Source organism: Otolemur garnettii, unplaced genomic scaffold (genome assembly GCF_000181295.1).
Source record: "Otolemur garnettii isolate 467f Iridium unplaced genomic scaffold, OtoGar3 scaffold00015, whole genome shotgun sequence".
NCBI classification, from domain to species: domain Eukaryota; kingdom Metazoa; phylum Chordata; class Mammalia; order Primates; family Galagidae; genus Otolemur; species Otolemur garnettii.
The window spans coordinates 24,561,070-24,574,131 of record NW_003852410.1 but is presented as its reverse complement, the minus strand read 5'-3'; positions in this window follow the sequence as shown (position 1 = coordinate 24,574,131).

Here is a 13,062-nt window from a genome sequence, read left to right as displayed (position 1 = left end):
AGGAGACAGTCCCCTTTCCCACCCTTGTGTCCTATAAGAGCATTATGATTAATAGGGCTTTGCACAATTCCTTATGAGTGACTGATTTGGAACAATTCTTTGGAGGAGATGTGGTAATTGAGCTCCAGCGCATGTCTACTGAGAAACAAAGCAGCCTTATTTTTAGCTTAATGCCACCATTACTTTTGCACATCTCGGCTGCACTTATTCATTCATCCATTTAACAAATATTTGTTGAGTGCCTATTATGGACAGGGCGCTGTATTTGGCAATGTAGATGAAAGCCCTCCCTAAGAAGGGTCTTATTAAGTGTTGCCAGAAAGACTGGAGAAGCAGCCATAGGAGAAATTGCTGGGCGACTATAACAGTCTAAGAGATGAAAGAAATGTAGACTTTCTAAAAAGATTAGAGGTTTTTTATTTCAAAAAAAGGGAGAGTTGAAACGGGTCATAATTGATGTAATTGGAACCTTTCCAATCCTGAAGGGGCAGGGACTCCTTTAACAAATCTGAATGTACTTGAATGAGGGTCTCACAACAGGCTAAGATGCTGAGAATCCACATGGCTGATGTGCAGCACTTGGCATTTTCAGGTTCTGGAAAATTCATTGGCTGATTTCATCCTCATCTCAATTCCATTAGCAATGTTATTATTTTAAGAACAATGAAACAGAGACATAGGGAAGAACTTAAGTAATTTTTCCAAATTCACACAGCTTATAGTGGTAGATGCATCTGACTCCTGAGTTGATATAAAACATTCCTTGTGCAGTTTTTGTATCCTAGGCAATATTGCTTGTGGTAAGAAAAGGATTGAAGCCTAGGGAGGAGGAGGAGAACTGGAAATATTATATGCTTACCTTCTAAGGATGATTTTTAGAAAGATAATTGTCTTCTTCTACAGCTTTCTCCTTGATATGCTTGCCAGAGAATGAGTCCTGTTCTGGAGTGGAAACTTTTATACTGTGTGGCAAAGGGAAGTTAGCTGCATAGGAACATTCTCTGGCCCTGAACTGGAAAAGCTAAGCAGCAAAATTTCTACTACAGACTCAGCCTACAGGTGATTGAAGGGGACATCCCAACACTAAGCTTATTTTTTACAAAAGATGCTGTAAAAAAATTAATAAATGTGATGAAAAAGTTTGAGGGGCTAATGTGTTGAATGGTTCCTATGACATCATAGTTATGCTAAACAGCTATGTACTTTATGGTCAACAATCCTGCCAGTTAACCAGGTTTAAAGAGGAAAGAACAGAAGATTAGAGACATTGATCATGTAACTCATAGATGACAGAATCAGGACTAACCCCCACCTCTGTCTGAATGTGAACAAAAAACTCAAGCACTTAAGTACTCTCCAGTGTTGTGATTTTCTATGCTGGCGACTGCTGATATGCACTTCTAGCCTTTAGGCCAATCAAACCACTGGATACTTGGCAAAGCAGTCAAGAAAACTCCGATGATACAGGTTAATCTCCCTGATGTGCAATTCCTGATCAATAGCTCCTGATATGCCTTCGGTGGTGAACTGGAACCATGCTGACCTTTCTGTCAGCGACTTGGGAAGTGAGTCAGCCTGAATTACACTCCAGAGGAGGCAATGCCCATTGCAACTCTAGATAAAGCAAGACATAAATGGGGAAAAGCAGCTTGATTAATTTCAGCCACACCATGTGTTAGCTATGAGTCATGTTAGAGACCACAGAGAGAAAGGGGGCAGAATCTTTTATAGCTTTAAAATAAATCAACCTTTTGCAGAACCCATCTTGATGACGCCTTTTTGGTAGGGGTTTTATGCAGTGATGTAGTGATGGATTTACACTGATTGGCTGATTGATCCATTCACTCATTCATTTATTTATCCAATAAATATTTATTAAGTTCTAACATTCTTACTTAATGTTCTGCTTAATTCAGTGGTCTTTGAAGTTTGGTGCCCAGACCAGCAACATCAGCCTTACCTGAGAATTTGTTTAAAATGCAGGACTACCTGAGATGATTAGAATGGGGAGTGGGTTCAGCAATGTTTTAACAAGTTCTGCAGTTGATCATGCTAAATCATTTATTTAGGCAATTCCTGAACTAGAAAGACTTCCTGAACTAGAAGTCTTAACAAGTTCTGCAGGGGTGGGTTCAGCAATGTTTTAACAAGTTCTGAAGCTGATCATGCTAAATCATTTATTTAGGCAATTCCTGAACTAGAAAGACTTCCCACCTTATTATCCCCAATTTCGATTGAATACCTTGAAGGAAAGACTCTTCCCTATATCACTTCTGAGTCTCCAGTGCCTACCACAGGACTGGGCACATTCTATGCTCTTAAAAATATCTGCTGAATGAACAAAGTTGTGTGGTTAATGATATGTTGAGTACTCTTTATTTGGTCCAGTCTAGTTTCCGATTTGTAGAGAAGAGATATGAGAACAGAGAGTTGGAGGGACATGGCCAAAGTCTCAACAAAATTATCAAGGTACATCCGAGTCCCAAGTATAAGTTTAATGTCAAGGAACAGAGGATGTAGATGATTTTATGTACCTTATAAAGTCCCTTCTCTCTTTTGGAGCTTGGCACCATGCCCTAGCTCTCTTCATATTGTTACGCCCAAAAATTATTCTCCCAAATAGTCCCAACAGACAAATCCAAGACACACTCCAATGTAAAAGGCATGAGGTGAGGTTTTATTCAGACCCGGGTCTGGTCTCTCCTGGCATGCAAGCCGAGGAAGAGCCCTGAACCTGGGGTGGAGCAAGTTTTTATGGGGTACAGAAAGCAAGAAGGGTAGGGTCCGGTACGAGTACACTTTTGATTGGTGGTTGGTGATTTCATTAGTAAAGGAGGAAGTAAAGGAGGATTTGCATTCGTAGCTGATGATTTCACTAGTAAAGGTAAATTTGGATTGGTACAGGTAAGGGGTGGGGGTCCCTTAACCGGGGGCTAGAGTTGGTGCAGCCTGATTACCTGTATTTCAAGGTAATAGAAACTTATTGTTTATTATAGCAGCTGTTTGCCTAAGGTGACTCAGTTTACGGCTCAGTGGCTGTGCAACCTGGGGTGGGGGAGAGGCAGCAGGGAGTGGCCCTGCAGGTTTCACTGGCAGAGGTTGGGGCGGAAGGGCTAGGAATGGAACTTATGCAGTAAACAGCCAGGAACGGGGCATGTGCTTTAAACAGCCAAGAATGGAGCTTGTGCTATAAACAACAAAATGAAGCTAGTTTGGCTCTCACAATATAAAATTAGAAAGACATAAAACCTCAGAATAAGCATCTTTATCATGATTTATAATTACAGTAGAACCTCCATAGTTGACCACCTCCCTATGTCAGTTGAAGGGGTACAGGCCCCCCACCCTCAGACATGGTAGTTTAGCCTCATACGCTCCCTGAGGAACATGGCCCTAAGATGGTATTCCCTCACTCCGAGGACATGCCCAGGCCTGTGGAAAAGCAGAAACGTTCTCAAAAAAGGAATGCATAGGAGGGCCACGCAGGGTTGTAGCTGGGGGCTGAAAACCTGTCAAGGCACTGGGCTGCTGTACTTTGTTCCTTTCTCCTCATTAACACAATAGTTGCTGTTTTAGTTTAAGGAAATGGGCTAGGAACAGACAGCCTGGCTCCCTTGTGGTTTAGCCTCAAGTAAAATGTTCTCAATTTGTATCAATTGTATACGTGCTCAGCAGTAATTGTACTGAATTGGAATGTTTATGGCAGTTTCCGTGATCTTACTTTGATTCCTTAACTGTTTGATATTTTAAACTTTTATCAGATGTTTTTGCAGGCGTCCTCAAACTATGACCCACAGGCCATATGCAGCCCGCTTAGGACATTTATCGGGCCCACCGAGTGTTTTTGCCACCACTGCCTGTCCTGCTTAGCAGCCAACTTCTCCCCGGGGCCCTCAGTCTGGCCCTCCAACGGTCTCAGGGACAGTGAACTGGCCCCCTGTTTAAAAAAGTTTGAGGATCCCTGTTTTAGAGTGTATACGAGGATCAATAAAGATAGGGAGTTACTGAGTGCCGGAGCGAGCCTCAGTCTCCCTTTACACTATTCATTTCATCTGCAGTGATTTCCTCTGCATCACTGACCAGTTAGCCTTGAGAACAGTAACAGTCAGTCACCTCTTAATTAACTTAATTTTCATAGGCCAGACATGCACCACATGTACATACAATAGGCCTAGTTCCTTATGTTGACCACCTCTGTATGCTGACCAGTTTGTTATGTAGCAGGAAACCAACGCAGACAGAAGACTCCAGGCACCAGTTGATTAGAGGAAGCGGGTTTATTCGGCCGGGGGTACTCAGAACACCAGCATGTTTCCCAAAACTGAGCCCCCCAACTCAATCTCTTGCCTCTCTTTTATCTACCTTTCAGGGTGGGAGTGCACGTGAGGGTCATAAGACAGAGTGTGAGGGTCATAAAATAAAGAATGAGACGTAACATCATAGATTACAATGTAGGCCAGGGTATGTCAGGGGAGAAACACGCAGACAATGGAAACACCTGCGGCTTGGCTAAGGCCTACACAGGGTGGCCAGGACAGACTCTCTTGAACTGCTTTTTACTTTTCTCACCTCATTTCCCCCTTTGAGACTCAAAACAAGTTGTTATGGAGTCTCATCATTATCCCCATCAACCTGTGCCATAGTTTGTTGGTGGTGCATGTAATACGCTCCACTTGGGCCTTTTTGAAACACAGCTGAATTCACTAGGTTCCTCACCATCTGGAGTAATACTGGCACTAGGCATGGGAGGAGAAGGCAAGTACTCAATAATATTAAGACTTCTATTATAAGGGTCTTGAAACCTTCAAAAGCAGAAAACTATCCTCCAAAGATGGATTTTAGATCAAATCCATGCTACACCTGTACTGGCACATGAGCCAATTTGGAAATTTTATTAGCTATATTTTACACCACTAGACCTTGATCATCTATTTTCAAACAACAGTTGGTCAGATTGAACTTGCCACACACTCCTCCTTCTGCAGCAAGTAAATAATCTAAAGCCAATCTGTTTTGTACAATTTTTTACATTAGCATCCTGAATATTTGCACAAATTAAAGTTCACTTAGCTTTCATGAGTCTAATAAAGAATAGTCCTATGATGACGTAGATCCTTATGCTTCAGCCATGTGTGGACCAGTCAGCTCCCGGGGTGTGACTGGAGCAGGGCTTGCCGTTTTCTGCAACATCAGCTTGAGGGGGTTGTCAGGATCCGAGGTAGCTTCCCAAGGTTCAGGAGTTGTTGAGGTGCGGAGCCCACACTGTGGGAACTTAGGATCAGCTGCCGTTGTTCACATCCTGCTCAGTCCAGCTCCTCTTAGGCGGGAACAGGTTCTCTGGTTTCATGGCAGGCTTCACTCTGCTGTAATGGATCTAGGCAGGAATTTCTGCTACTCTCACAGCTGTAGGTGTGGTCAGGATAACGTTGTAAGGGCTCTTCCATCTTGCCCTTAGGGGAGACACATTCCAATCTTTGATTCACACCGCAGGTCCTGGAGAGAAAAGGTGGACAGGAGAAAACAAACTAACAGTACATCTTTCATTCATTCATTCTGACATTGCCTCTGTCACCTTTTCCAGTGCCTGTAACTGCTTCCCTAATCCTACCTCTCCCAATTCCTGAGGGGGATCCTGGCAAGCTCGGTGGTAAGGGGGCTGGCCTATGATATAAGATCTTACACTGTGAGAATCCTGTCCTCTTAATAGGAGTGCATTTAATCTTAAATAACACCAAGGGCAGGGCACTTACCCACTGTAAGTTTGTTTCCTGGCATACTTTCTCTAAACTGGTTTTGATAGTTCTATTCATGCGTTCCACCTTCCCCAAGCTTTGTGGGCGATAGGCTGCATGGAGTTTCCAGGTGATGCCAAGGATGTTGGCTGTCTTCTGGACCAATTCGGAGATGAATGCTGGCCCGTTGTCTGACCCAATTCTCAGCAGGAGCCCAAACTGTGGTATAATGTCTTTCAAGAGTGCCCAGGTGACTTCTTGTGCTTTCTCGATGAGGGTAGGATATGCTTCTACCCATCCAGAGTAGGTGTACATCATCGCCAGCAAGTATTTGTTCCCTCTACATCTGGGCATTTCAGTGAAGTTTACCTGAAAGTCCTCAAAGGGCGTTGCTCCATATAATTTGATTCCTAGGGGTACCGTTGGTTCTTGGCAGGCATTGAACTGGCTGCAGGTGACACATCGCTGACTGACAGCTTTTTGCCAGGGCTTGCGTCATCCCATAACTGCTTCCATCATCATACAAGTCCAAGTCTGCATCTGTCCAAGGCTGGTCATGCAAGGCAGGTCTGCTAGAGTACACATTATCTATGAATTCCACATAGTCATGCTCAGTCTCTCTTCCATCAGCTGGAAGGAGTGTGGCTGGGTCAAAATGTCCTTTAGTGTCCATTAAAGTGACCACAGAGTGGGGTACTTCTACTCTGAGATCCTGCCCTAGAGTCAGCTTATTGGCTTCTTGCACAAGGAGAGTAGTAGCAGCTAGAGCAGTAAGCAGAGTGGCCATCTTTTTACCATTCCATTTGACTGCTTAGAGAGGTAGGCTACAGGCCTTGGCCCGGATCTAACCAGCTGGGTTAACACACCCACAACCATCTTATTTTTCTCTGAGACATACAGAGTGAAGAGCTTGGTTAGGTCTGGCAATTCCAGTGCAGGGCAGTCATTAGCCCCATCTTTAGCTGGGAGAGGGCATGTTCTTGTTTTTTTTTTTTTTTTTACTATTCTAAGGACTTTCCTTCCTCTCCTTTAGTTGCCTCATACAGAGGTCTAGCCAAGATGGCAAAGTTGGGGATCCAAAGACGACAGAAACCGACTCCCCCTAGGAACTCCTGAACTTGCTTTCGGCTTGTAGAGGTGGGGAGGCAACTAATGACTTGTTGCCTCTCCATGTCTAGATTCCTCCCTCCCTGCTGGATAATAAATCCTAGATAAGGTACTCACTGCTGGCAGATCTGAGTTTTTCCCTTAGAAACTTTATAGCTACATACCTCTAGATGTTGCAATAGGCAGTCTGTACCTTGAGCACAGCCCTGGGGAGTTATCTTTCGCCCAGACCCGTGGCCACCGCTGGGCCAGTTTGGGCCTCAGTCTTTCCTCTGGCTGAGTCACAAACAGCCTCTACTCCCAAGGTGGACATCAGATCTGGTTTGGGCAGTTGTAGCTGCATATTTTCTTGTGGCCTCTTTTGGAACACTTCCGAAGGAGACAAAAGTCTTGTTCAGTAGTGGCTCCATTGCTCTTATGTCAATCCTGTGGCTCTTATGTCAATCCCCTCTGAGAGAGGGGCTACTGGCTGGGTGACCACCAAGTGTTCACCCCAATATTAATTAGAAAGTTAATGTCCTTGCCCCCAATTCTCACTTGGACCATGGATTTTCTGGGGGTGGCTGAGTCCGGTCCCTTTCAGTCTTAGCAGGGCCTCTCCCACTAAGTTATAGAGGACTCCCTGCTCTTCCGGTTCTGTGACCTCTTTCCCAGGATTTTTCACACTTCCTTGCCTCTGGGGACACTTATTCTTCCAATGCCCTGTCTCTTGGCCAGTTGTACACTGATCCCTTCGCAAGGAGGGGCCTTTTACCTTAGGTCCCCTACTTCCTCACACTTCTTGACCCTGTCCTCATTGAAAAGGCAGGGGTCCTCCCCTCGTGCCTTTCAGAGCCGCAGCTGAGATTGGCCCTTCGCTTCATGTACCTGTCCTCTTTTCCATGCCTTACTGCTTCCCAATGCACAAAAATCTTTTGTGCTATTTTGAGGAGTTGTAAGGTGTTCATACCTGCAAACCCCTCCTGCTTCTGCAGTTTCTGCCATATATCCTCAGCGCTCTGGCTAACTAGGGCCATATTAACCATCCTCTGATTCTCAGGGCTCTCAGGGTCAAGGGGAATGTACATCTGAAATGCTTCACATAACCTCTCATAGAACTGGCCTGGACTCTCAATCTTTCCTTGGAGGACCTCATTTACTCGAGCCAAATTGGTAGTTTTCTGTGTCCCTTTCTCAGTCTCTGCAGCAATGTCTCTCAGTACCAGATCTGCCAATATCTTCAGCACCACTTCTCTAGGTCAGGTGGAAAGCACATTCCCTTCCTGTCCCTGTGTTACTAGCACTTTTTCCACCTGGCCTTCTCAACCAAGGTGGTTGGCTCACTACTAGCTGTAGCCAGGTATCTATGTATGGAAACTGCTCAGAGTGAATCCCCTTTCCAGTAACTCTGTGCCATACCTCAGACACTAGGGATTTTTCTAAACTTCCCTCTAATGGCCATCCAATCTCCAAGGGGGGGGGGGCATTCCTGCTCACATAGACTCCTTAGCTTTCCTGGTGTCATAGTCATCTACAAATTTCTTCTTAAAGTGCTTCAACATAGTAGCTAATGAAGTGGGCTTCCCTTGCTTGTTCCCCATTTCTACCCAAGGTCTCCTTTTTGAGACACACACTCACATCACACTTGGCCAGTCTCTAATTTCCATTTAACAGTTCAATGACTCATTTTATGAGTTGACAGTACAGATAAGGCTGGGATCTAATCCAGGTGGGCCACAGCCTTTTTTTTTTTCTTTTTTTTTTCCTTTGAATTATTTTTCTTTCTCTCTAATTTCTTTCTTAACTAAAGACAAATTACAGTAGAACTAACTCCATTGCCAAAATAAACTGTACCTTCAGTATACTGATTATTTGCATAAAGTGCAGTAAGAATAATTATTAGCCATCTAGACTCTTTGGCTTTGCTGGAACGTTTTATAAGGAATTTTCAGGCCGGACTTTCTCAAGAGCCTTCCATGAGCCCAGATTTCATCTGTGCCATAAGATACCTGTATGCATTGGGTAAATTCCTCTTCTTTTGAGGTCTCCAAGCACCTTTCATTTTCCAGACCCATCAGCAAGCGACCTTCGTTACTTACCACAGGTCAGGAAAGGTTACTGATGGGTATCTGGCCAGTTTTCCAAAGGGCTTTCATTATTGGCTTTATAAAGTCAACCTTAATTCCTTAATGCAATCTGGACACCTCTGGAAATGCTATTCCAGCCAAAGCCTTGGTAAAATAACCAGTGCCTTCATCATGTCCTATAGAACAAAACAGATTCTTATTGAACTTATGCAATAACTGTATTGTCAGAAACTAATAATACTAATGACTTTCAAATTCCGGAGAAATCAAGGAGAGAGAAAAATACTCTGCTTATAAGTACATACATTGCTTGAAAAGCTATAAATAGCTCAAAAGACAGATAATTATTTTCTTGATTTTCATAGACATGTTAACTTTCCAATAAAAGTTCTAAAAATCTGCTTTTAGCCCAAAGGTACTCAATTTCCAAAGACATCAGGAATTTGAATTCAAGAGAATTCGTCAGCCTCTTTTAATATTTTCTTTCTTTCTTTTTTTTTTTAGGATAAACTTTGGACTCAGCCAGTTACATAAAAAACATTTTCTTTTTAGATGAATTAAACTTATTACTAACAATATATGTTAGGGCAAACCAATGCTTTATAATACTGGAACACACATATATATAACCATAACCCATACAAAATTAATCACCATTTTATATTTGACAATGTTTCCTATACATTTTTAATAAATTAAATGAGTTCAATTTATTTTTTTATGCCTTTCAGTGGTCTTAATATTTCAAAAAGACCAAATTTAGAGTTATGCTTTTTGTTTTCTGGACTGAGTTCAAACCTGCCAACCTTGGTGCATGTGGCTAGCACTGCAACCACTGCACTATGGGCGCCATGCCCAAATTTAGACTTTTGATTTTGGAAGGTTTGTCAAATATCAAAAGGCCTAAAACCTTGGTCCCAATAAGATTACATGTCAAAAGATTTTAAAGGAAATACATAGTCAACTGAATCACATGTAAATTCTTTCACAAATTCTCTTTTACATCATGCCATTCTTCTTTCTAATTTTTCTTACTCTTAAAATTCTCCACAAAACAGAATCTCAGTTCACTATGAAGTCACTCATTCACTCGGCCAAACTGATAATTAGAAGGTTCAAAAAGCAAGAATCTTATCCTTTGACAAAGACTCAGTTTCTCTAACAATTTAAACAACCAAATGATTACATTTTACAAATGAGAGACATTTTATGGGCTATAACATTGATACAGGATTTTCCCACTCAGAGCTGGATGGGGAACCCCCATTTTTCAGGCTCAGATAGGCTCAGATATCAGACTCCCATCTTCGGGTACAAACCCTCTGAGCCCCAGCCAGGTCATGAATAAAGCAGCCCGAAATCTTTTGGCTGGCTCCACCCAGACTAAGAAGCACACACCCTAATCCTCCCCTCAGACAAAAACCGCAGCAAAGACCTAATAACCTTGTCCAAGGTGAGGGGCTGCATTTATCCATTTGCTAGAACACCCATTCAGTTTGTAAAGGTTTTTTTTTTTTTTTCATCTACCAAGTCCTGGCCGAAATATCTTTCAGGGCCAACTATTTACCCCTAGACAAGAGACTCATGCAAGAAATCTCTGATCAGGGCCTCTTCCCCCCTTTTGGAGGCTATCCACCCAGGAGACCTGTTGCTGGTTACAGCACCATTCCCCACAAGATTTATGCTCTCTCCTTCAGATTTTTAAGGGCCATGCAGAGCTCACCGGACTACCCGGACCACAACACTTTCCAAGGCACGGCTCCTCTGCCTATAGTTTGGCACTCTCCACTCCATCTGCATGTCTCTCAGTTTAACAAAATGCCATTTCATCACTGATCTGTGGCCCACAGTCTCAATTCTGAAATTCCTGAGACCAAGAACTTACTGGAGAAATTCCAGTAACAAAACTACAAAACCTTTTCTAATGTCTTTCCATTTTCCCCCAAGATGACATGGTCACGTGACAGTCACCAAAGACAGAGAGCAGAAAACCTGGAACTTCCAGTTTCCCTCAGAATAGCCAGTGGGCAAAGTTGGAGCAGGGAAGAAGGGCACACTCACACATTCATTCACCCCGTGAATTGGGGGGTGAAACCCCACCTATTGTTACCCATCCATGCACACAATTCCAACACATTTCTTAACCTGGGCAGCCTCAATTTCCCACTTGAGCTGCCACTTAGCCGTAGGAGGCAAACCAACACTCCCCTAGGCCCTGTGAGGGGAGATCCAACTCCACCCTCAGAGTTCTCTGTCACACCAAATCCACACACTGTCACACACCTTTCACAGATCGGCTGGCGATCTAGCAGATCTGGTCTCACACACCTGTCAACAGATCTGCAGGCAATCTAACGCCCAGGAGGTGATCAGGCTCCTCTTCCACTAAAATTGTAGTGGGCCCCAAATGGATTCTACCTTGCCTCAGACGTCTCCCTGTGTACCTGCCGGCGATCTAATGCCCTAGGAGGTGATCAGGCTCCTCTTCCACTAAAACTGTAGTGGGCTTCAAAAGGATCCTACCTTACTCTGGACGTCCTGGCACCACCTATTACCAGTTCCTCTCTGGTGCTCAGACTCCACAATGACCCGCCCCAGGGACCTCACCAGCTAAGTCTCAACCAGACATTCCTCTGGGACAATTTGTTCGAGGAGCCCTCTGAGGACCACATGGGCAAACCAGCAGGAGTTCCCCATGGGGGTGATCTACGGTGCAGGCAGAACCTGACCCAAAGAATCTGGTTGCACCGTTTTTCTGCCAAACCTCACTTCCCAGTCAGGGAACCAAGAAATGTAGCAGGAAACCAACGCAGACAGAAGACTCCAGGCACCAGTTGATTAGAGGAAGCAGGTTTATTTGGCCGGGGGTACTCGGAACACCAGTGTGTTTCCCAAAACTGAGCCCCCCGACTCAATTTCTTGCCTTTCTTTTATCTACCTTTCAGGGTGGGAGTGCACCTGAGGGTCATAAGACAGAGAGTGAGGGTCATAAAGTAAAGAATGAGACATAGCATCATAGATTACAATGTAGGCCAGGGTATGTCAGGGGAGAAACACGCAGACAATGAAAACACCTGCAGCTTGACTGAGACCTACACAGGGTGGCCAGGACAGACTCTCTTGAACTGCTTTTTACTTTTCTCACCTCAGTTATAGTTCCTTAGGTGGCCAACCTATAGAGGTTCTACTGTATATGAAGGCTCCTGACATAGTCTGGTATATGAAGACCACCAGAGATAAAGACAAAGGCATCAGAAAATTGACGATGACACAAACTGCAGAGAGAAGAGCTCAGAGAATAGAAGGCTGGGGTATTTAGTGTAAGCTGGCCACCTGTTTGCCATCCATCTCTACTTAGGACAGAGTAAGAGCTGGTATGCTTTACCTATTATAAGAGAAAATAATCTTGCAGAGGAAAAACATCTTCCAATGATGAAAAAGTAATAAGTTCTGTATGACACTTATCCATTTATTTACTCAACAATATTTACTGAGCATCTACTATGTACCAAGCATTGTGCCAGGTACTGGAGATACACTGGTGAATAAGACAAATAATCACAAAAATTGTTAGCTGCAATTGCACTGAATTCTATAAAAATTATATGGTTCTGTGAAAATTTATAATATTGGGACCTAAGTTATTCTGGAGGATTGAGGCAGGGCTGCCCTGAGAAACAACCTTTTGTCTGGGACCTGAAGTGTGAATTCGAGTCAGTAAACTAATCAATGTCCTTTTCTCACAAACTTTATAGGAGCTCTTATCAGGATGGTTATCTAGGTTAGAGGGAAGGTAGAGGCAGAAGGGAATTTGTGCCCAGAGCAAACCCACTGTAACTTCTCAAGTCCCTTTGCGGTCTGAGCATTTACAGTTTCTGTTCACAGCAGTCAGAGGGAGTGTGAACTAAAGGCAGGATGCAGACCAAGGTTAGAGCATCCTGTGTTTGCTTATGACAAACCTTGGCATAATGACCATGGTCAAACAATCAATAGCCACTGTTCTTAAGAGACAGAGTGTGCTGAGAAAGATAAAGATGATTTGCTTTGACTTTCTGTGTCAGTGTGGGTGCTTTGGCTATTGGAAGTGCCTGGAGGCAAAGATATGAGCATGGAGATGTTCTGGAAATCCAAAGTCTAGATCTTGCTTTATTTATTCA